At 42.3% G+C, this 24,567-nt stretch overlaps 1 long non-coding RNA gene across 1 annotated transcript in view; it reads left to right on the top strand.

Annotated features, from left to right (window-relative positions):
• The window catches only part of LOC102368980, an 89,294-nt gene extending 65,212 nt beyond the window's left edge, over positions 1–24,082 (top strand). The window contains exon 3 of the long non-coding RNA XR_324931.2: positions 23,369–24,082. This is a non-coding gene — a long non-coding RNA (uncharacterized LOC102368980). The remainder of the gene's footprint in view (positions 1–23,368) is intronic.
• Positions 24,083–24,567: the final 485 nt, after the last annotated feature.

Raw genomic sequence — 24,567 nt, 5'->3', positions numbered from 1 at the left:
AAAAGATATTTCAGATTTCCAGATTCATTTATTCTATGAATTTCTTCTATGGGCTCTGGGTTTCAAGTCTCCGCACATATGTTATCGAAAATATCCATGAAAGACAGCAATGTGTAGCAAAGGCTGAAAATCATGCAGACATAAATTCAAGACAGTATCAGGAGAATGTCAATTGTACAAAATCTAGGTACAGACATTCAAAAGGCCTGAGCCTGAATTGATTCAATCTTTGCAGGTTAGTTTAACCTGGTTAGGCTAAATCAGTTTTGTAATCAGACAGACATCCTAGAAATGCAGCCACATGCCTGTAGTGGCTCAAGCTAGAAGCCGGGGGACACTAAAGCAGCCCTCCCTTCCTTCACAGTACTGAGCTGAGGGGGGTGCGGCCAGGCCTCAGCAGGATGCTCTGATTAGCTCAGCAGGGAATTGATAACAGTGTTTATCACCGCATTAAGAAAACAACAGAGGGACATTACCAGCTATCTGTTGATTCTGCTTGTTGATTCTACCTGTTGATTCAGCATGGACTGTAACCAGCGTGGGGCCTGATAACTAATACACAGACACCTCTCCACTGCTTAGCAGAGAGTGGTGAGGGGGAGGGGAGAAGCAACCTGCAGTCTCTACCAGAGCTGCAGCCAGGGAGCAGAGGGGAAAGGTCAACCCTGCTGTGGAGCGGAGCCCCATCCAGCCCAGACAGCATGCTGGAATGCTGGGAGGAGTCTGTTTTGTGGTGCTAGTGAAATATGGGGTGATGTCCATAAGATATTATTACACTTTTTCATTTGTGAGTTTATCATACATCATCAAGCATGTTATCATGTTGGCTAATGCTTGCAGGCAACTGCCACGTTTCTTGAAAGGGGAAGAAATTCTCCCCTTCCCATCATTTTATTGCATCAGGAGATTTGAATGCCTGTGTGTGGGAATACACACTGGTGATGGATAGAAGTCCTTCTTTTGTCCTTCTTTTGTGATGATCTGAAATCCTGCCCCTTTTTTCCCCTGCAGTGGAACTGCACCATTCCTGTTGTGGTACGCTGAGGAGTGGGGTACAGTTTAGTCTTGAATCTGTTTGTCTTCGTTGGCCCTAACTTGCCAACTCGGAAGAAGCATATCTGATGCAAAAGCAACTGAAAATAACTTGCCAGGTCATTTTCAGGAAAACATGGGACACATTTTAAGTTTCTGCCACTGCTTTTGTCAATTTAGCAGCTGTTGCTGCTGCTGCTGCTGCTGCTCTGAGAAGTACTCCTGTTTGACAGCCTCTTACACACAAGCTGAACAATTAGGCTTTTCTCCCTATTCTTTACTGCAGTCTTTCAAATATTTGAAAAGTGCTATTATGTCTTCCCTTAATCTCTTTTTTTTTTAGACTAAACATATATAGTTTTATTAAACTTTCCTTGTACAGCTTACCTTCCAAAACCTTTTTATCATCATTATCACTTGCTGTGGTTCTTCTCTGGTTTCTCTATATCCTTCTATACAGTGACCAGAACTGCACGCGATACTGCACCAGTCACATAGAGTGTATTATCACCTCCCATATGTGCATAGCTACTAATGTAGCCCAAATTTTCATTTGCTTTTTTTTGTTTAACAATAGCATCATGTTGCTGACTCATGTTGAGTTTGTCGTTCACTACAACCCTCAAATCCTTTTCAGCAGAGCTCCTGTATTACCAATTATCCCCATTCTGTATTTGTGCATTTAATTTTTCTTTCATAGGTATAGCACTGTACATTTGTTTTTGTTGCATTTCATTTTATAGTCTATACCCAATTCTCTAATATATCCAGATCCTTCTGACCTCTAATCATATCCTCCAAAATATTGGCAATGCCTTTCCAAATGGACCTCTTGTAGATCTTGAGACTTTTTTCCACTCTGATCTGTTTATAGGTTCTCTTTGCTAGTAGTTACTCAACCAATTATGTATGCCCTTAATATTTCTATCTAGCTTACATTTCTCCAATTTACTTATTAGGACTTAGATGGGAATGGAGATGCAGCTTTAGGAAAATTAAAAAAGCATGCTTGGTTCTAATATCTATTGTTTTAAAGGATACATAGTCTCCCTAGGGAGAACTCAGCTGTTCATGTTTAAGTAAATTTTTTCTGGACTCTTGTCCAGGAACAACCAAACATGGGTCTGTCCCAAGAACTTATTACAGTTTTCACTCTGATTCCAGTGCATGCTGAGACAAGATTAGTTTTATTCTGCGAGTATTTAGGCATTGCAGACATGAGTTTAAAAAGGTTATAGTTGTGAAACCTCAGGATGGTGTCTCAGCTCTTTAATTTTAAGGCATTTCCATGGAGAAAGCAGCAGGCTGCTTTCTTCTTGATATTTACTTTATTTCCTCTGTGACTTAAATTTGCTAATGTACAGATATCCACATCTTTTTAGAATCTTTCAGTGGCATTTCACTGATGACTCTTGCTTCTAGAGTTGGTGATTTCTTTCTGAGTGTTTTTTTTTTCTTGTGAAACTTATAGAACTTTTAGTGATTCTTTGATTATACATCCCTTTTCTTAATTTCAAAATTGCCAGAAGCTTACTAAAAGGCTTCCTGACCATTGTTTCTGAGTTGAGTTACAAAAAGTATCAGCACTACAATTATACTTACTAATATGCCTAAGCATTGTAGTAACATTTTACACATGTGTTAGGTGTACATAAGGAGCAGCAATTTAAACAAATAATATAAAAATATGAAAATAAATTAATTCTGATGCAGAAGTATTCCTTTTACCATATGGTATAGATTTCATAGACATTAGGGATGGAAGGGACCTTGGAGGATCATTCGGTCCAGCCCACTGCCCAAAGCGCAGGAAGTCAGCTGGGGTCAAATGATCCCAGCAAGATAGGCATTCAAGTGTGTTTTGAAAGTATCCAGAGTAGGTGCTTGTACCACCTCTGGGGGGAGTCTATTCCAGGCCCTGGGGACTTGGACAGAAAAGAAGTGCTTCCTTATGTTCAACCTAAAATGGTCTTCCAGGAGATTGTGACTGTTGGACCTTGTCTTCCCTTGGAGTGCCCTGGTGAGCAGACATTCTCCTAGTTCCTGATGTACACCCCTTATGTACCTATAGGTTGCCACCAAGTCACCCCTGAGCCTACGCTTTTCCAGGCTAAAGAGTCTCATGGCTCTCAGCCTCTCCTCATATGACCTATGTTTAAGCTAATGTTTTACATTAAGGCTGGTTTAGAGCAGCTTCCTGTAAGTACTATCAATGCACCAAGTCTGCCTGGCAAAAACACATGGGCAGTTGTTCTATGTAGTCACTCCTCTGTGCTGGAACCCCTTGTCACTTGAGGCCTTCCAGAGCCCAAACCTGGATTTTTCAGAAGTGCTCTAAGACTTTCTTATTTGGGCAGGTAGCATTGGTGGCAGGAAGCGGGGAGCTAATGGGGCTCCCCCCAAACATGGGGCAGCGGTAGGGCCACAAGGCAGCCTGGCTGCAGGCTTCTGGTGGCTGCAGCAGGGGTGCAGAAGGGCTGAGGTAAGCACTGTGCAGCTGGGGCGGAGAGCAGGACTAAGCCACGAGCAGCTTGTCTGGGGGGTGCGGCAGTTGCTGCTGCATGCACCCTGGGAGACACAGAGGGGCTGGGCTGGGCTGTGTTAGGGGTGGGCGGCAGCGGTGGTGCTGGGAGGGGGGACTTATGGGAGGGGGGTTACAGCCACCCAAAAATTTGTGGTAGCCCCCTCTAACCCCCCCTGCCAATGCTGCCACTGGCTGCCCTGAATGCAGCCCCGCATCACCCCATGCACAGATCCTGGGCACACGGCCCCCATGCCCTCCCAGGGTGCATGCAGCAGTGGGAGCCACCATCCCCTCCTGGCACTGGGCGTCTTCCAGACAACCTGCTCACCGCTCTGTCCCATGCCCTACCCCAGCTGTCCAGGGCCCGCTCCAGCCCCAGCCCCACTCCCTCCCTCACCATTGCGGGTGGTTCAAATCAAGGCCCCAGCAGTGAGGGAGGAAGTGGGGCAGAGGCAGGAGCAGGGGTGAGTGGGTCCTGCCTGTGTCCCGCTCCCTGCTGGGGTCTCAATCTTTCCCTCCATGGCCCTTCCCCACCCCACCTCTTCCCCCACAGACTTACCTGCTGGGAGGGGCATGAGTGCACATGCATGCTCAGCCCCACCCCCCCAAATATTTTTTTCTCCCTCTGTCTATGGCAGGTAGTTATCAAACAAACCAAAGTTAGTATATTATTTGGGGGGGGAGGCATGTGTGTGTGTGTGTGTGTGTGTGTGTGTGTGTGTGTATGGGGGTGGTGAGGAGTGGTTCTTTATATACATTTCCAGGGTTGAAATGAAATAACATGTCTGTATATATCCATGGGCCATGCAACTTAAACTGGACCAGTATTCTATCACCCAGACCCACAGACCTGGGAATTCAGATACTCCCCATATCTAGGCAGGCATCCTACATGTAAATCCCAGGCTGAGAGGCCTGGAATTTTGTATACCCCTAATCATGCTTGATTTTAGCTAAAAGGACAAAGGGGCTATGTCTTATGTCAATACTGTTTTTAAGTTGTTTTGTTCTCCTGTTCAGTTTTCTGTTTTATAAGCGCTTTTGTTCTCTTGTTGTAAGCTGCTCTATTGTTAGGAAGAGTGGCATATAAATTGAATAAATAAATAAAATACAATTATTTTGCCCTGTTCTGTAGATTGGACTCTCAGTGACATAGTTTCATTGCTAAGAGCATTTATAGAATTAGGTATATTAAATAAAAGAGCAGGCTTGCTGAGCTTGTGCCTTTTCATTAAATGCTGTTAGCTATGTGCATTACTCCAGATGAAAATCTGACCAAGAAGTGTTTGGCTAAGAGTTGACTTGTGTGTGCATGTTTAAGAGGCTTGTTCCAGTGCTGTTTTAATTAGAAAAATACTTGGGTATATTTCTATGCATACTGGCTTTGTTCTAGGACTTACAGCCAATTCATGGTCGATATAAAACATATTTTCTTTCTTGCTAATGGAATCTCTTATGGGATCTCTTATCTTATGAGATTTAGTGTACCTCCTGAGACTGCTTTCCGACAATTTTGGGTGCTTAGCATGGATCTGCATTGTGTCAGAACAAAAAGTACTCTGAATGGGAACTGTAGGGTATCTGATTGGGTATATTAAAGGATATGGAATTTCATAGTTAAGACTCATTCTTTTAAATTTTCATTTTTAAGTTGTTTTGATTAAAAGATCATTTCAGAGGAAAAACATATGGAATCCAATACTAAACTGTAATCTCTTGTAGAGAAAAAGGATAAAAAATAATGTAAAGAAATGTGAAAATTTATAGACAACTAACTATAAATTTATATTTGTCTACACAGTTTATCTCTTTACTTGCAGTAGCATAGTCAGTAAAGGGAGGTTTGTGCCATCTCAAAGTAACTGAAAGAGAAAACCAATAAATATTTAGCTAAATCCTGTCCTCAGATAGGACTGCAGACATAAATCTGAGGGCACACTTATAACTTGTGGAGATTTTTTTTATTATTTGATTTTTTGGGGTTTTACCTTAGCAACTGATAGATGTGCTTTCTGTCATACATTACTACTATCATCTAACTGGAACTAAGCAACCTACTTGAATTATTAGAATAACAAATGTACATTTCTAAAAGAAGACAAAAGAGCTATGGCTGTTGATAGTGATGGGGTTGTATGTTCACTTGCACTTCCATGGCTTTTCAATCTATACCATACTTTTGAGAATGGCATTCATTAATAAACACTAACTCCCACTATATTACAGCTGTGGATTGTCATCTTTTTCTTTACAGGTATGTTATACTACTATATCTTGTAGAATATTTTTGTGATCTTTGACAAGTTATGATGGCCCTTGTTTGCAGCAGGCCTTTGGAGGAGCTGACAAAGAAAAAGCCTTAGGGCTAGAGAAGTACCTTTTTTCACTTTGTAAAATTACTTTCAGATTTGGCTGAGTTATAAACTGTTTAGACTATTTTAAAAACTTTTTATGAACAGTTTGGCTGGGGATGTTGCAGTCAGTTAAAATAATAAATGATCACACACATTTTAACAAGCTGTGCCTATGTCACTGCCACAGAAATCCACACAATATTATTATGGCAACAGCTGGAGGCTGCCATTAAGGCTAGGGACAGACCTTACAAAAAGCCTGAGTCTGAATTGATTCAATCTTTGCAGTTTAGTCTAACCTGCCTAGATTGAATCAGTTCGCAACCGCACAGACATTCCCTCTGGACTGAAGAAATGCAGGCACATGCCTGCAGTTGCTCAGGCTAGAAGCTGAGGGTGCTGCAGCAGCCCTCCCTTCCTTTCTAAAGTGCTGAGCTGGGGTGGGGGGGCATAGCCAGGCCCTGACAGGACCTCTGATTAGGGAGGGAGTTTAAACATCAACCCTGCCTGCACAGTCTCAGGCTTTTCCCTGTTTGCTGCTCAAGGGGAAGAAGTGTTGCCAGACCTCAGCCCTGGGCTAGCACTTGAGGCAAAGGGGTGTGTGCAATGCATGCATCTGTTGATGATACTGAGCTTTTCAATCTCCTTCTCCCTGCTTCATACTGTCTGCAGCAAACCTGACAGGTGAGGGAGCCAGCAGGGAGCTGATAACACAGCCTTTTTCAGCCCATCAACAAAACAAAAGCCTCTCTCATTGGTTCAAGCTCTTCTTAAACAGCTTTTTCCAAGGAAGGAACAGAGGAATATGACCAGCTGGCCTGTTGATTAGCTCCAAAAAACCCTAAGCAGACACTGTTCTGTCTGCCTGTCCCAGTGAAATTGGTGACACACACACCCACCTCTCAGCATTAGCTAGAATACCATATGCCTAGGGTCCATGGGGTTGGGCTCTGTGCTGTAGGAGATGGGAGGGGGGATCCCTGCTTGAGCAACGAGGGTGGAGTTGGGGCAGGGGGAAGCCAGGCAGACCCTGCTGTGCCTGCAGTCTCTGTTGGAGCTCCAGCTAGGGAGCATAGGGCTAGAGCAAGTTCTATTCTCTGGAGCAGGGAGCATAGCCCAGCACAGCCCAGGGCTACAAAGCATCTGGGATGCTGGGGGCTCTGGTTTAACTTAAACAAGGAAGGGGTCTGGTACTGTCTTTGTATAAACTGGTTTGACACAAATCCGTTAAGTCTGATACTACATTCAACCAGGTTTATCTTAAACCAGTTTCAGCCATTTTGAATCTGGTTTATGTGCACTGAACTTACGTTCTGTTACAGATTTAAACCAGTTTGTGATCACTTAAAATGGTTTATGCGTAATGGCTGGGCCCTAGCTTAACAGTGATGGCTGGGAGCTGAGCTGGGTAGAGCTAACCCTTCCCTTCCACATCCTCCAGTTTCTCCAATTGCGTGTCCAAACTTGGCAGAAGGCCCCAGCATTTTATCGTTCTGTGGAGTCCACATTACGAGGGGCCATGTAGACTATAGCAGGCAGAGCAAACTTGACGTACATCTGACACCAGCAGCGCTTCCCCCACCTGGAATGTAACATCCTTTTCCTGCTGCCAGTTAAAGAAGTATATTCTTTAGTGCAAAGTGCTTTAGATCTTTACTAGGATAACTGTGGTCTGGATTCATCCCTGGTTCACAATGTACTAGGAGGCAAAGGAGGTGATTTGTACGTAATGGAAATTGCTTCTAACCCCTCCCTCACCCTGCCCCTGCCTTAAAAAACAAGCAAACAACAAACAAGAAAACCCCCCATCTAGAAAACTGCATTAAATTTGCATTGAAAGAAAAACATTTGGGTTGAACAGGGAAGCACTTCATGTTTCCAAAAGGCTACATTTATAGTTGCATTTTGCACACATCTAATGATACAGTCTAAAATTCCACAGTCACATACCATTTCCTGCACAAGATGCCTGCTTCACTCAGTGCACAAAGTGAAGTCAGGTGGAACAGGAAAGTTCAAATCTCTCCTTTTCCCACTTGTGAGTTCTTGAATCTATGTTTGTTTGTTTTTTTTAAAACAACCTTTACTTTAACACAGTTTTTGTGATATAGATATTTATACGTGTGTGCATGCACACGCGCACACACACACGATTTATAAGTATGGGGGCATGTCTACATGTGAAATTATGGCACCTGAATAAACTGCATAGTTTATTGCTCTGGAATTAATTGCTCCTGGCTACATCATTTGAATGTGCGTCTGGGAGCAATTAACTCCAGAGCAATAAGCTCCATGGTTTATTCAAGTGCAGTATGTGGAGCCTGGGCAGAGCAGCCTTGGCTGGCAGGGGCCCGCAGGGGTCAACCTGCCAGCCCAGGGCTGCTTCTCCCCCTTCTCTCTCTACTCAATGTGCTGTGGAAGGGTTGGCTGGGGCACGAGGAAACTTCAGTGCGGGGCTAGCTGGCAGGCAGCCCCTGCACTGGAACACCATTGTGCCCCAGCCAGCCGGGCAGTATCTACACATATGCTGCTGCAGAGTTTTTACTCAACTATGCAGTAATAGTTTTGCATAGATGTTCCCTGAAAGTAGTTTTACTGGTAGTACTTACATGAATTACAATTTTATAGCTATTCTACCAAGGGAGGGCAGTGATCATGTAAGACTGAACGGATGCAAAACATTTTTAGGAGATACTAATCATGTAAGCTAAATAGGATCCAATTATTTTGTATCCACAAGTGGATATTGGATCCAGCATAAGAATGTTTTTTGTGAACTGAGATCACAACTTCTACTGGGGCTGGGTACTGGCTAGGGGGAAAAACCTAGTAACAGAGTTTATGTTTGGAAATTCTCAAATGACACTTTGGTCCCCTGGAACAATGTAGGTTAGAACAACTTCAGCTTCTACCATGGAATTGGCTTAATGTGCAACACCCTAGAAATAGGAGAGCGAAGTAGATTGTTGCCAGCCTTGGCATTTTCAAGGGTACTAGGTCAAGCTGCAGAAGGCCCCAAAGCCTGTTTTTGACTGACCGTAGTATGAACCTTTGCAGGTGTGACAACTAGTTTGGTCAGCAAAGTAATGGAATCCATCCACACGTCTAACTAAACCAGTAATGAGAAGCAATTAAACACACCACGAGGCCTGAAAGGAGACATTGTATGGGAAGACCATACATTAAATAATCCAAATGCACTATATCATAGCTTTATCTTAAAATATTAGTAGTAGTAATTGATAAAACCAAATGTATTACTTGTTGTTTTGCTATTAGATATACAGTTTTGTTAAGATGCATAGATAATTTGTAAAAACAAAATGGCTTTGTCAGAGAAGACCAAAAAACTACGGTAATGAAGAAACCGGCCAGTGCTGAACTGGGTTCCACAAAGGGGAAGGAAAAGAGATAACAACTCCCCCCCCCCCCACACCCCCTTTTTACTTTCCTGAAGACATACATCCCAAGTAACTGACACTGTCCAAGTCCATAAGTGTTCAGTTCAGTTCAATTCCAAAAGTTTTGGTGAAACAAAGAAAATTCAATAAAACTAGAGATTATGTAGTAGACTATTAGACCAGCCATCTATAAATATTGGGTACAGACTGGAGAGAAAGTTGGAGAACTAAGCAAATTCAAGAAGACCTGCTGCCAACTTGCATACCACCTGCCTCCCACTTCTCAAGTCTCCCCAGCCAGTATAGGTGAGAATCTATGTTATGCTGTCATGGGTAGACAGATGGACTTTGGGATAAATGTTTCTTTTTGTGTTTTAAAATGCAAGCTAATAAAAAGTTGGGGTGTAGACCTGTTCCTGCCTCTTTTACCAGTAGCCTACCCACAAGGTTAGCTTTTTAATTTAAGTAAGAAGATACCATACTTAAACCTACCTTTGTTACCCATATGTTTCAGTCACAGCTGAGGTTTGAAGTTAATTGGCATTAAAGCAAGTGTAAAGGGGAGATGGAGGCTGAGGGGGAGAGAACATTGGCATAGGAGATCAGAGTTATGAAAAGGTCAGGGTTGACGCATAGACTGACATGGTTTTAACCCCTGCGCTTACAGAATTATCACACAATGCAGAATTTATGAACCCTTTAACCTCTACTGAACCATAAGCTTAAGAGAGTGGGAGTAATGCCACAGGGAAATCTCTTTTTTTAGTTTTTTATTGTTAGCGTTAATCACTTAAAACATGAAATAAAAGCAAAGACCCAAGCATTTATAAGATACTGAAAGCTGTCATTTTTTTTTAAACACTGCCTTTCGGATTCAGTACATTTTGGACTGTAGCCACTCTCAATCTGACAGAAAAACTAGTACCTAAACCAACCTGTTACTCACAGCTAGGCTTAAAGTAAAAGTTACTCAACAGTTAAAGCAAAAGGTTTTTAAGAAAATAACTGTGTGGTTTATAACAAGGATGTGACCTCAGTGGACTTTGGGTCATTCCTTGGAGAAAAAAGCAGTTAAGTTAGGGCTGCTTTCTGGGTGGGTTTGGAGGATTGGCAAGAAGCTTTTGCTGCATCTCAATCCTGGACTCTTGCACTAAAGCAGCCATAAGAAGATAGGTTTAGTTTTTAACTTGGGCTAATTTTTTTCATTTGTTTTCTAAATGGCAAAGTCTCTTTTTGGTGTTTAAAATGATGATTACAATCTCTAAATTGAAAATGGAAGAACATGCTCCCAAGGGCCTGTGAGGTGACTGTGCTTGTTAGGTGCTAACTGCAAATTGGTCTGGGCTGAGAGAGACAACAGATTCAGCAATCATGGGCTCTTGGAAAATACATATTTTGTGCAGACGGAATAAAATGATAATTGATTTCCACCATCGTACTAGGGGGTGGATATAATGTTATGCAATTATTGTCTATGTTCTTCACAGCAGTGACTATGCTGCTGATACTTAGTTTCTGCTTGATCTGTTTATGCTTTCTATACTTTCAAGGCTCGATTCCACTCCTATTAGAGGCAAAAATAAGTCTGTAAGTTCAGTGGGAATTGTATTTCACACTTAGTGTTCATTACTCTATTATGCCAGAAAGGAAAAGTATTATCACATGCCAATTTTCAGGTGTCTTGTGTTGTAGGCCCCTCTGGCAGAAAGGATGATAAGGGGAAGGGATGCACACAGGTGTGGTTCCCCATCACTGAGAGAGAAAATGCTGCTCATTTTAGTATCATTTTGGGGCATGTGAAAATTTCAGATCAGTAGATATGAGAAGTAAATACTGTCTGCTGTAACTACTGTTCTATTTTATTTTTTCCTCTCCATATATATACACATCAAGGAAGATGGCTTCCAAAACAATGTTATTGCTGTAGAAAGTTATTACATTCTTTGAGCTTTTCTTTCTCCTTTCTTCTTCCTCCATTACTAGTTGAGTGACTATACATCGTATAGCAAAATGCCTCTCTGCAGCGAACGTGTGTGTCATACTGATGGTTGGCAAACAAGTATTTTTGATCATGTTATAATAATTTTAGAAAACACAAATGGGCATTAAATGAACAGACAGCAAAGCTTAAATGATCACACAGTCGAAGGTCAGAATAACTGTGGTGCAGTTAGTACTTCTTGAAAGGTTAACTCATCCATTTTTACTTCAGTGGCATTTTGTGGCCTTTTGCAGAAGCTGGCAGGTCTGTTCTGTTGCAACAAAAAACACACTTGACTTGGATTTTAAGTAGGTTGGAATAAAAAAAATGAAGTTGCTTAGATATTCCCATTTTCATTTAATTTAAAACCTGTGTCTCTCTAAGTATGTCTGAAGCTAAGTGAATTTCCTTGACAAGTTATTTGTAGAAAAGGGGGAAAAATCTATAATGTTCATGATTCCCTCTTGAGATTTATTCTCCAATTAGGCTCATACTTCTGTTCTTTATGGAACATGATTTGGCCCAGGGGACACTAAATCTTTAAAATTGATGGGAAATCATTATCTAGATGATCAGTTGGGCCTGCCTAATCCTTAAGACATCTTTTCAGACAGATCTATTATAAAAAATAAAGCAAAATGGGTAATTATGGGTCATTTCCAGTAGGATTATTATAAGCATTCACAGCTTTCACTTATCAGTTGTTTTTCTATAGAAATCATCCATGTAGTTATAAGAAAAGAATTTGCCTTAACCAACTAGAGGTCCAAAACTGTGCATCTTTGTAGACATACAGTAAGCAGACAAAAAAACCAAACAAGTTTGTTAATCCATTCATGCTTTTTAAGCACATACCTCCTTTTCAATATGACAAATTATTTAGGCTTTTATACTCTACAAATCCTGGTTTGGACTATAGCCACAAATAATCCTGCAGGAAACAACAATAAAGCTTCATTATTGCTGTTATATTGACAGATACTTCCCCAATATTCTTGTTTTGTAAAGTGAAACAGGTTTTTTATCTAGCTGCAGAAAGTCCAATTAGGCCTGAAGTTGGAGAAGATGAGGGAGAAGTGAGATTGATGGTTATCTAAGATCATCAAAATTTCTGCAATTTTTCTGTTCTCTTGAGTGATATTTAGAGGACATTTCTAACTCTCTTTTCTCAGTTGTCTTCATTATTTGTGCTGCTCAAGCTGCGATCTGGCTTATGTTTTGCTGATATTGCAAAGCTTTGAAATGGATTAACACTGATTGCATATTAAATCCAGTATATATGTTGTAATATCAGTAGCAAATAAATCTCAATGACTGGTCAAGTCCTTTTTAATTAGTTTGGTACACCATTAAGATGGAGCAAACACCCTTTGCATTTCCCAGTATATATTATCTGATTTGAGCATGCTTTGCTTGTCACCAGAACCCCATGACAATCCCATCCTTGGGCATTTAAGATTTCAGTTGCTCTCTTTGTAACACTGTTTGCAGTTCATGGCCAAATCCTCTGGCTGGAATACAAGGCAGAAAAAGGGCAGTCAGTCATCAGCAACTAGTTTAAACCTGTAACAAAACAGAAGTTGGGTGCACAATAAATCAGTTTCAAAATAGCTGAAACTGGTTTAAGATATACCTGGTTGAATGTAGTATCAGACTTAACTGATTTGGGTCAAACCAGTTTGAAAACTTCTTTCTAGGACCCCTTCCTGGTTCAAGTTAAACCAGAGTCCCTCAGCATCCCAACATGCTTTCCAGCCCTGGGTTAGGCTGTCTGCACCAGCAGAGAAGAGTTGCAGGGTGGAGGGGAGGCAGGGGCTGCCCCCCCCCCCAGCAAACTCCAGCTGGGGCCTGGGGCCAGGGAGGGGGCTTAAACCTACCTTCCCCCAAGTACAAAGCTGCCCTGTTGTTAAACTTACTGAAACTTACTGCTGGCTGCGGCTGTGGACTACAAATCCCAGAGGCACCTGGAAGCAGGAAGAAAAAGTGATGAGCAACCCTGCAGAGTCCTGTTGCTGTGATTATAGACTGCAAGTCCCAGAGACCTTGGGGGCAGCAGGAAGAGGAAGCAAACACATAGCCCATGCTCCCATGCTGGCTGTGCCAGACAGAAGTGCTGTAGCACCTCTCCCCACCTGGCTTCTGGCCTGAGCCACTGCAGGCACGTGGCTGCACTTCCTGAATCAAAAGTAAATGTGTGTCTAGTTGCTTCTCAGTTTAATTTCTGAATTTTAGACTAACCTGTGATGACTGAATTGATTCAACCCTGGGCTTTTTGACTATCTGTACTTAGCTGAGTTGGTCAGTCCAGGAGAAGTCAAATAACAGTTATGTAACTGGGAGACTTGGGGAACTGAAGGTGTGGGATAGGAAACTCAGACAAATTGGCCATTCTATATGTATTGAGCCCCTTTCTCATTCTGCTGTTTGATTAGGGTTGAAGAGTTTATTCAGCCCAGGGCAAGAGCAAATGCAGGTAGTCACATCAAAGGGAAAAAGAGGGATTGGGGCCAAGTCCTTTCACCCTTTTTTTCCTTCTTTTTTCTTTTCCTATACTTTCTTTTCTTTTAAACAACAGTATACCTGAACTTCAGGGGGTAGGAACTATGTTCACCTTCAGTCTTTCTTGGGTCCTTGGCTGACGATGAATGTTGAGGTTGCAAGCTTTGGGGGATGCTTTCTTTTGTGTTAGCTCATTCACTCTGTTCCTAGCCGATTATCAAGATAGTCTCTTTTAAATCAGCTAGAGAGAGATGGGTGCATTTAAATTAGTCAGGAATCAACTGTGACTATTTGGAAAATCTGTCTCTATTCAGCTTGTGAATTCTATTTGTTACCTGGATTCTCTGTGTGTATTTCTGTCAGACAGAAAACTCCATTTTGAGCACAGCACTTATTTGCCTTCTCTACTGTCTTTTGCTCCATATTGATCTAAAACCTATGGGAGGTGACCAGAGAATTCCAGCTCCTGGCACAAGGCTAACAAAAGAGGGTCCATTAAACTTTGATAATTAATTTGGATAATGTGCTTGAAAAAGAAATGACTACTGCTTTTCAAGTGCCTATTTTTCAAGTGTGAACTCCAGAGGTATGATAACTAAGCAATGGATTCCATGGTGAGCAACTCTGATCACCTGAAAAATGATTATAGGGTACCTGATATAGGGAACTGGAAGGTATAAGAGAAAATGTCTTACTTTGGTCACCTTAGACAGCAAAAGGTATGAATGTAGTAGTCACTTGGGAGTGTGCCTACTTGGCATGAGGCATGGGCATATTGAGATCCAAGATATAGCTCATTCAGCACTTTGAATTCAGGAAACAGAATATTTACATTAGCAAATTGCTCTGCCTCAACCAGTTGGCCCTGCTGAGAAGCAGGATAGGTCAGCTTGGGTGGATCAATGTGCTACTGCTCACTACTTCCTGTGAGCTAACTCGGGTATCTTTCCAGCACTGCATTATACTGCATAGATATATCAAGAGAGAGATTCCAGTTCAGTTGGGTTGTCATGAGCAGGACAGTGAAGGATGTTGGGCATCATAGGGGACTCTGACGTAAGACCAAAAAAATACACAGGGGTAGTTAAGGAAATGTGTACAGGTGTCTTCTTGTCTTTGTCTAGATCTTGTGATTAATTACAGTCCAGAGTGATAGGAGACTGTTGAGTGAATCCATTCATGAACTGAGGACTATCTCAAATTCTCCACCATCTGCCCCAAATTAATTTTCTTCTTTTTTTTAATAAACACATACCAAAAAAAACCCTACCAAAAGCGAACAAATACAAACAATGTACCAAAGCAAAATCAGCCACTGAACATGCTTCTCTCCCAAAGAAAATTGAACAGTGTGATATTAGTCTCCTTGCAGAATGCATTGCAGCTATGCAGTTAGGGTGTTTATACATATGCTCTGGGAGTGTGGCAGGGGGAGGGGCACTTTAATTACAGCAGCTCTGAGAGCTTCACGTGTATCAGCGTCCCCACACTGAAAAGTGATGGTGAGGGTGCTTTAACTAAAGCTCATTCAAGCTTTAGTTAAAGTGCTCCCACCACCATTTTTCAGCACAAGGATGCTAAAATCTGCTGGAGCACGCTAATTACCATGCTCCAGCAGACTCAAATACTTGAGTCTGCTCCGACGTGCTGTAATTAGAGTGAGCTGGAGCAGTCTTGCTGCACATATATAGGCGCCCCTAGCTACTATGTTGATGAGTTCCACAGAACTAAGATAACCTGTAAGACAGCATGCCACAATTGGAGCTTTAGGAAGGAGAGTGATTTAAGCTACTGAGGAATCTCAGGGAGCCAGCAGTAGTCACAGAGTGAGATAGATGGACTAATGGGTCTGAATTCTCAGCAGGTTGCGGAAGACAGAAGATATGAATCCTGAGAACATGCAGAGACCCACACACATGCTCCGCATTGTTTTGTGTAGGCCTAAATTTAAATGCACAGGTGTTCAGTGTGTTACCTCCAAAACAGTAGTCTGGTCAATATCCAGGAAGGGAAACAGTACCAGACTTCAAGCTACTTTCTGGAAAAATATATATAGTGAATACTCCATGGATCCCTTGACATTGTGCACTTGGGACCAATGGTTCTATAGTCGGATGGTCAATCTGGCTTGCAAGCTTCATGAAACTCTTAGTTTAAATGCACTTCTGAGGAAAGAGTAGTAGTTAAATAAAAACATTATTTTTTGTCTCCATCTGTTCACATTACTTTCTACTCAGGATTTTCTTCAGTTCTTGCTTATTAATTTTAAGAGCTATTTAACAATGAGTTAGTATTTAAGCTAGGGCACTGTGGGTGCATCTACATGTGCCCCCCATTGTGCAGTTATTACTGTGCTGTCATTTAGTACTTGCTTTAGGAAGTACTAAATGATGCTGCAGTAACAGCTGTTACTACACCGTTCCGGTGGCACGTGGTTATTTTTAGCAGCTATGTTGCTGTAGTGACACACTACAGCAAGGTAGCTCATTGCTACAGTGACATAGTGTTGGCATCATAGATTGTGTCTGGCGATGCTATGTCACTGTAGTGCATTGCTACAGCAATATAGTGTCCTGTGTAGACGTGGCCTGTGTTTAGGTCACTAACTTGGGGAATATGCATCTTGAAAATGTCATAGCCTGTGGTTCTTGAACAAAGAATTTGTTTTACCGGGTGAAGGGTTACGAAGTTTGACCACACCTGCTATATAGGCAACTGGTCTAGACAAAATAATTGTTTCTGACTTTGAAGTGGGAGGTATTGGGGGCATATCCTGGGTAAATCCAGGCTGATCGTATTACCTTAGAGTGTTTCTCACTGTATATAATTTCCGTTTCCTCTTTACAAAATATCATTTTCCATATAAGCTCAGCAGCCCTGCTAATGACTCCCAGTGCCCCCCTACCATCCAAAGCATATCTTTTTACTGTTACTTCCTGCACATCCTATGATCACAAACTTCTCATTTTCTAATCACAGTGCCATCTTCTGTTTCTAACTCTCTTACGACCTCCAATATCTTAATCTCACTAAGCTGTTTCTGCTTTCTATCTCTTGAATCTCGTTTCCCCACAGCTGAAGTCCTTGCAGACTTTTGTCCTCTTCCATTTAAACTCAGTCACCAGTCCTGATGTTATATTCAATTTTTGTTCAAATGTGTTGCTCCTCGCTTCAAAACTTCTCTCCTAGCTTTCTTCTCTTCCTGTAGCTTGGCTATTTGCAAAATTTAATAAATCTTGCTTATCTTAGTGTCTTTCTGTTATGGTAGTGTTAGAGTAATGGTCCAGGAATTATGTCAGAGGCAAAGAATTTTTGGGATGATACCTTTTATTGGACCAACTGTATAGTTGTGTTAAAGTTAGATGGACTTCCCAATGCAAAGATCCCTGAAAAAGAATGTTTCGCATTCAGAACCCTGTCTAACTTTAACCAGCTATACAGTTGATCCAATAAAAGGTATCACACCAAAAAATCCTTTTTTTTACTCTTTTTTTTGCCTCTCCCCACCCTCGTCAACTCCTCCTTACTGCTATCTTCACTGTCCTATCCTACTTCAAATTGATGTCTTCATTAAAATTTTTTCTTATCCTTTGAACTGTATCATATTCATGTTCACTAGTCTCTCTGTCAAATACATCATTAAAATTGCATTGTAACAAATGTTATTGCCTCAAAGAATCCTTCCTACCAGTCTCCTCACAATTAGAGTCTCTAGCATGTCAAATTTCTGTGTTTTTTGCCTTTTTTCATAGATTGTAAATGATTTCAGGTTTTTCTAATATTCAAGAAAATATGTCTATATTTTACTATTGATACACATTCACTATGGTTACATCTTTCCCTGCACAGGTGAAGTAAATTTAAAAAGGAGTAATAGTGCTAGTAGTAATATTGCAAACCAGTACTTTAGTATTGATAATGCGACTAATCAATACAACAGCATATCATCAATAATTAACAAATCATCAATAAAAAGTGACAATTCATTGCCCATAAAATATTTGTCACATGTATGTTGTTATATAAAATAAGCTGTAAGAGAAATGGGATGATGGAAACTGGAAAAAGAAAATAAACCTATGAAGTTTGCTACCCTAAAATACATTAGATAAGTTGGCTACTAAACAAAGTAATTGGATGACATAGCACTGCATTTTGTTTTTTTCTCTTCAAAATGAAGCATCAAAAAATGTTTGTAACCAGAACATTTTACTAGAAATGAAATGTTTCATTTGTGGGCATTTTCAAGAAAAGCAAAAGAAATGAAGGGGCTAGATTAATAAAACAGCTGGAGACTAGAGGATAATCAGGTTTGGCTGTTCTGAATCCATTCTGTTGCAGCTTTCCCATGTCGATGTAAAATATTTAAACAGTCATTGAGGCAAAGGTCAAGAAAATGAGAATAACTTTCCAGCTTGGGAGGTGGGATACCTGGGTTCTAGTGCATAATTAGTTATTTATACCCCATGAAAGAGCATCCACAGGACAGAATGAGATTACCCCCACTGAGAATGAGAATGGCTTGAAGCACGGTGGTTGCAATGCATTTTGAGACGCATGAGCTCATATTTACTGATGCAGGGCAGAGGCATTGCTAGGGATTTTGGTGCCCTGGGTGGGCAAAGGGAATGCTGGAGAGCAGGGTGGGAGGTGCCAGCATCTTGCAGAGAAGCTGCTGCCACAGTATGGGCTGCTGCTGTATCAGCACAATCTCCTTGAAGATTGCCACTCTGGTGCCCCTTATAATTTGGTGCCCAGGGCTGATTCTCCTCTCCCCACAAATTCCCCCTAGTTACGGTACAGGGAATTGAAACCTTTAATGACTGAGCAACAAACAGAAAACAAAGATGACACTGACCATGCCTGGTTTTTATCATTTACCACTTAACAAAAATATTTTATCCAGCTCTGCTGGGAACCTTTGGTTAGCATGATGACTAAGTTTGTATTTTTTCATGGTTTTTTGGTATTGAAAATCCTCTCCCATATTTTCTGATATTCTTGCTTCTATTTTCATGACATTTTTTAACACTGTTTTCTTCATCAGATACGTGTGATATGTTGTCTCTTTAGATATAAAGTCTATTTCCCACATATTAATAATACAGTTCCAACTCTACTGTCCAGCTAAGTCTGCTTGCTTGAAGAAGCACTAGCTATAAATCTTATTAGAGCATATTATCAAACTGGAGATTAGTAAAGTTAGATGGTAATTAGTGTGTGTTAAATCTTATTCAGAAAATCCTTTTGCTAGTTGGGATAACTGCTGTATGTGTTGTACTATTGATTAATTATGGAGTCATGCAGACAACACTAGCTATGGTTGAGAAGGCCCTTTTATTATAAGATACTCTCCTCTCAGGCACTTAAAATGTTTTGAAAAATACTACCTTCAACATTTTTCATTCTTGTCCTCAGCAGGGTGCGGGGCGGGGGGGGGGGGGGGGGGGGAGGGTTGCATGTGTATAAAAAAGGTTTCTTATCTGAATGTGAAAAAAATAACTGCAAGAACAGCCAACACCATTTTTTCTCAGTTGCTTTTATTTGTCCCTTGATAAAGGAAAAATACATTGTCTATAAGAACAAGTGTCTTTTTATGCATTTAAAAACATTTATTTTAGAAATTGACCTATATGAATTTGAAAAAAGTGCTAATATTCACTCTGGTGGGTATGAAGATGGGCCAAAAGCTAGCCTGGTATTCCCATCCTAGTGCTACAGAGTGACAGAGCTGCTGGGCTGAAGTGGCATGCCTCAGTTAAATCTCATCCTCCAACTAGAAGGTATTTAACTCAGAATGGGTTCTTGCTATACAATTATTTATGATGACTTTTAGAAATCTGTAAGAAGTGTAACCTGTCTTGAGTTTGAGACAGGACCCAAGGTAGGAAATGGACAAAGGGAACACTGTTTATGTCTCCAACTCCCAATCATAGACCCAGCTCAGAAGATGAGTCAATCCCTAGTGCAATTTTGAACAGCCAGAGCAGTGCTACAGACATACTACTGACAAACCTCTTAGTTTGAGGGAGTGTTGCAGGGCCAGCTATATTAGAGTTTCTCCCCCAGGAGAATCTTCATCCAGCTGTTTAAGTCAATACTGCCTGCTTTATGCTGTTGGGGCTGCAGAAGAAAGGCCCGAATCCCATTCATCATTAACTGTTATAGGTCTCCAGAGCAGGAACTAGGGCTGTGCGAAACACCATCATTTTGTTTCAATGTCTGTTTCGCCATTTCAAAGGGACAGTGTTTCATTTCATCATTTTGTTTCATTTTGAAGCACTGTCCTGTTTTGTTTCATCGAAACTGTTTTGCTGTTTTGACTTGTTTCAACGTTTCGCCCATAGGCTATAATGGGGAATCATGAAAATGCCTAAAACATTATTATTTGTTGCCTGATTTGGATGCAAATTGCAGGGATGGTAGCCCCTTCTGAGGGCATGAAGCCTGCCAAGCTTCAAGAAGATAGGTGCAGAGGTTTATCAGAAACTGCACCTCAAATCTTGAACACAAAATTCGGCAGCCTCCTGTCATCTGGCATGCAGATCCAGGGGCTCACACACCCAGGAGGGCTACGGGGCTGTGCCGCACTCCAGCCCTCCTAGGGGTGCAGGCCCCTAGATCTGTGCTGGATGACAGGAGGCTGCCACTGCTGCCGGGACTGGTGCTGGGTGCAGGCTGTACCCAAGCGCCGGGGAAGACTGATGTTGCCGCTGGCCCCAGGCAGCAGCGGCAGCCTCCTGTCATCTGGCATGCAGATCCAGGGGCTCACACACCCAGGAGGGCTACGGGGCTGTGCCGCACTCCAGCCCTCCTAGGGGTGCAGGCCCCTAGATCTGTGCTGGATGACAGGAGGCTCTTGCTGCTGCCTGGGACTGGCACAGCCTGCACCCAGCAGCAGGCTCCATGGAGCTCCATAGGGCTCAGATCAGCTCTGCCAGCCCCATGGACCACAGCCTGGTAGCCCACTACCAGGTGGGCAGAGCCTGTGCTGTACTTCATCTCCTATCACTGGGCTGAGCTCCATGGGGCTGATGGAGCTGATCAGAGCACAGCCCAGCGGTGGGAGGCAGGCAGAGCAATCACTGCACTCTGATCAGCTCCACTGGCACTGTGCTCTGATTGGCTCTGCCAGCCCCATGGAGTGCAGCCCAGCAGCAGGAGGTGGGCAGAGCCAGCACTGCATTCTGCTTCCTGCTGCCAGGCTGCGCTTCGTGGGGCTGGCAGAGCTGATTGAGCACAGTGCCAGTTCTGTCCAGCTCTCGCCATGAGGCTGAACGCCTTGGGGCTGGTGGAGCTGACCGGAGCAGAGCCTGGTGGTGGGAGGTGGGCAGAGCCAGTGCTGCACTCCACCTCCCACCAGTGGGCTGAGCTCCATGGGGCTGACAGAGCTGATCGCAGTGCAGCCCGGAGGTGGGAGGCACGGAGAGCCAGGGGGCAGGAGGCACGGAGAGCCAGGGCTGCATTCAATAGGCTCTGCCGGCCCCACAGATCACAGCCCAGTGACGGGAGGCAGGGAGAACCAGGGCTGCACTTTGATTAGCTCTGCCAGCCTCACAGAGCACAACCTGGTGGCGGGAGGTGGGGAGAGCTGAGGCTGCACTCTGCCTCCCACCGCCAGGCTGCGCTCCATAGGGCTGGCAGAGCCAATCGGAGTGCAGTGTGAGCTCTGCCCACCTCCTGCCACCAGGCTGTACTCTGTGGGACTGGCAGAGCTGATCAGAGTGCAGCTGTGTGGCAGGGCACAGGCAGAGCCAGTGCTGTGCTCTGATTGGCTCCACCAGCCCCACCGAACGCAGCATGGCAGTGGGAGACCAAGACAGCTGGAGTTGTGCTGTGCCTCCTGCCACTGGGATGAGCTCCTTGGGGCTGTGGAGCCACTTGGAGTGCAGTCCGGTGGTGGGAGGTGGCGACGGCCAGAGCTGTGCTTCAATTGGCTCCACAGCCTGATGGAGCGCAGCCTGGTGGCAGGAGGCAGACAGAGCCAGGACTGCTGTCTGATTGGCTCCACCAGTCCCATGGAGTGCAGCCTGGTGGTGGGAGATGGGGAGAACCTGGGCTGCGCTCCCAATCAGGCTGAGCTACATGGGGCTGCAGAGCCACTCAGTGCAGCCCTGGCTCTCCCCAGCCTCCCACTACCGGGCTGCTTTGAAACTCAAAACGTTTCAAACTTTCAAAATGTTTTGAGTGCCCTTCTTTAATTTCAAAGCTGTTTCAATACTTTTTGTTTCATTTCAATTTCACTTTCAAGCTTGAAATGCACCAAAACAGCTTCGAAATGAAACACTCGGTAAAATTCGCACAGCCCTAGCAGGAATTCTATTACTGTATTTACCCAAAGCTAAGACAACTTCAAATTTAAGATGACCCCTTCCCACTTAGATTCTGTACATGGAAAATTATAAATTTGTCTCTAGTATGCGGGGTTGGTGGGAGGTGGGGAGGGAGAAGGCAGCATGACCGCTGCACCTTGCTCCACTGCCACTTGCCCCACTCCCATGTCTGCACCCATACCACCTCTTCTCCTTCCCCTGTCACTTGCCAGTGCCACCCTTTCTGTGCCTGTTACCTGCCTCCCCATCTGATCTCCCATGTGTACTGGTGCCACATCCCCCAACTTGCACTGCTGCTGATTAGTGACTTTACCATCAGAACAAGTAGCTGGGCTGCATACGTTAGTGGTCTTCATAGAAACAAAGCATAAGAAATCATACTTCATGGTAAAAAGCTGCTTGGCAGCCAGCATTTCAGTTTCGGGGCTTGTAGCCTTTGCATCCTCCCTTGCTACACATAACAGTCGGTGCCCTTCTTTTCCTCTGTCAACACCAAAGAGTTACTGTGCATAGAAAACCCTAAATGGAGGGACTCCAAAGCTAAGTCAGTGCTTGCTTTGATTATATTACCAACACTGAAGTCAAGAGAGCTTGCTTATAACAGACCTTTGCATGTTCTATGTTTGGTGTGAAGGTAGTACATGCCCATTGAAATCTCATTCCCTTTACAGTTTCTACTGTTAATTTGGTACTGTGCATCAGCAAAAGAAGGAGCAAGATTTGAGGTTAATTGCCTTTTATTAAATCTGACTTTTCATTTTAAAATAAATCTATACATTGTCTTTATTTAAATTTCTATCAAAGTTCTATTTTTTTGTTTAAAAAAAACAAAGAAATTAAATGAAAGGAATGCTCTGCATTAGTTTAACATTGAAATTATTGTTGGCATTCTAACAAAGGAAAGGTAAGTAAATTCAAAACTGTCTCAATGATAGGCTTCCCTTCTTAAAATTATAACTCAGCCACATTGGGTGTGCAGATAATAAAGCCTAAATATTAATTCATAATTGATGCATAACAGGTTGAAACAACTATTAGTCATGGAAAAATGTATATTGGAAACATTATTATATTGAACACAAATACATTGAATACCAAATTATATTGAAAAAGTGTATGAAAATAAAATTATTGTGAAAAGGGTTAGTTTTTTTTAAATACCCTTTAATTTGGAAAGCTATAGCTTAGCTATAACAGTTGTTCACCTACATGAAACTGATCCAATGTCTCCCTTTAAACAGGAAACGCATCATGGTGAGCTGCTTACAGTGAAGTTGGTGGCAAAGTTCCCTTGACTTCAAAGGCAATGAGATCAGGCCTAAGTGTACTTCTATCATAAATATTTACTAGTTTAGTGCCTTTAGACCCAGAGCATATATCACCACTAAATTATTGTGGCTTTCTCATGGCTTCATCACAGTTTATCAATGCTCTGTTTGCCATTATACTGTTGCTTCATGCTGAGTGAAAGGACTACATTTTTAAAGGAAAATATAAGTGTGACACCAAACATTTGCAGTTACTGACCTGCTCCACACATGTGAGCCCACCTGTGTGTGTGTGAAAATGACTGTTTGCAAGCACAGCTGTTGGTTTTCAGAGGGCATAAGTGGCATCTTCCTTCATATGTGACAGAAGAAAATAGTCACAATTCTGCAATGTTTGTAGAAATATGAAACCTGCATGTTGTGAAATGATCCACTACAATATTTTACTATAAAGGAGTGTTTTTTCTCTAATAATACTGGATCAAGGAACACTACTGACTTTAAAAAGCATGGTTTTTTACTGAAAATGTATTGCCTTTGTGTTTCAACCATGAACGTCTGCTTACTTGATCGTTTAGCTGCCTTTCTGTTACATTTCATGTCACTGGTGAGGGAGTGCTGCCTGGTGTCTTTAGCACCTCAGATGACTACACCAGAATGAAATTAAAGAAAAAAATATTTTGTTGACAGCATCTTTCTGTACAGTCCATTCTGCTGTGTCCCATATATAATCATTCAGCTCTTACTTTGCATGGGCCTTCACATTCTGGGGGAAGATGGGAAGATTTTTTTAAATTGGTTTTAGAATGCCAAAAACAATTGGTAACGTGACTTAAAAAGACATGGTAACAATAACTACTTTAATTCAATTTAAAAATGCACTAGATTTACTAAATCTACCAAAAACACATGTAATTCAATATATGCCAACAGAATAATTTTTAAATAAATGCACATTTGAACTTGCTGCTGCTGCTATCTTGACCACTGAAAATGACAGTTATGTCATGCAGTTCAACAGTTCTTGATAACAGGTTATCCTAGCTGCATATATTAATATATAACAAAGAACAGTGTCGTGACTATCTGAACACATGTTATATGTCATGCTAGTAAAATCATAATAACAAATCTTGTAAAAAGCCTTGTAGCAGCTATCAGGAAGAAGCTTT

The sequence above is a fragment of the Alligator sinensis genome, unplaced genomic scaffold, assembly GCF_000455745.1.
Source record: "Alligator sinensis unplaced genomic scaffold, ASM45574v1 scaffold1166_1, whole genome shotgun sequence".
Lineage (NCBI taxonomy): Eukaryota > Metazoa > Chordata > Crocodylia > Alligatoridae > Alligator > Alligator sinensis.
This window is presented reverse-complemented; position numbering and strand designations above follow the sequence as displayed.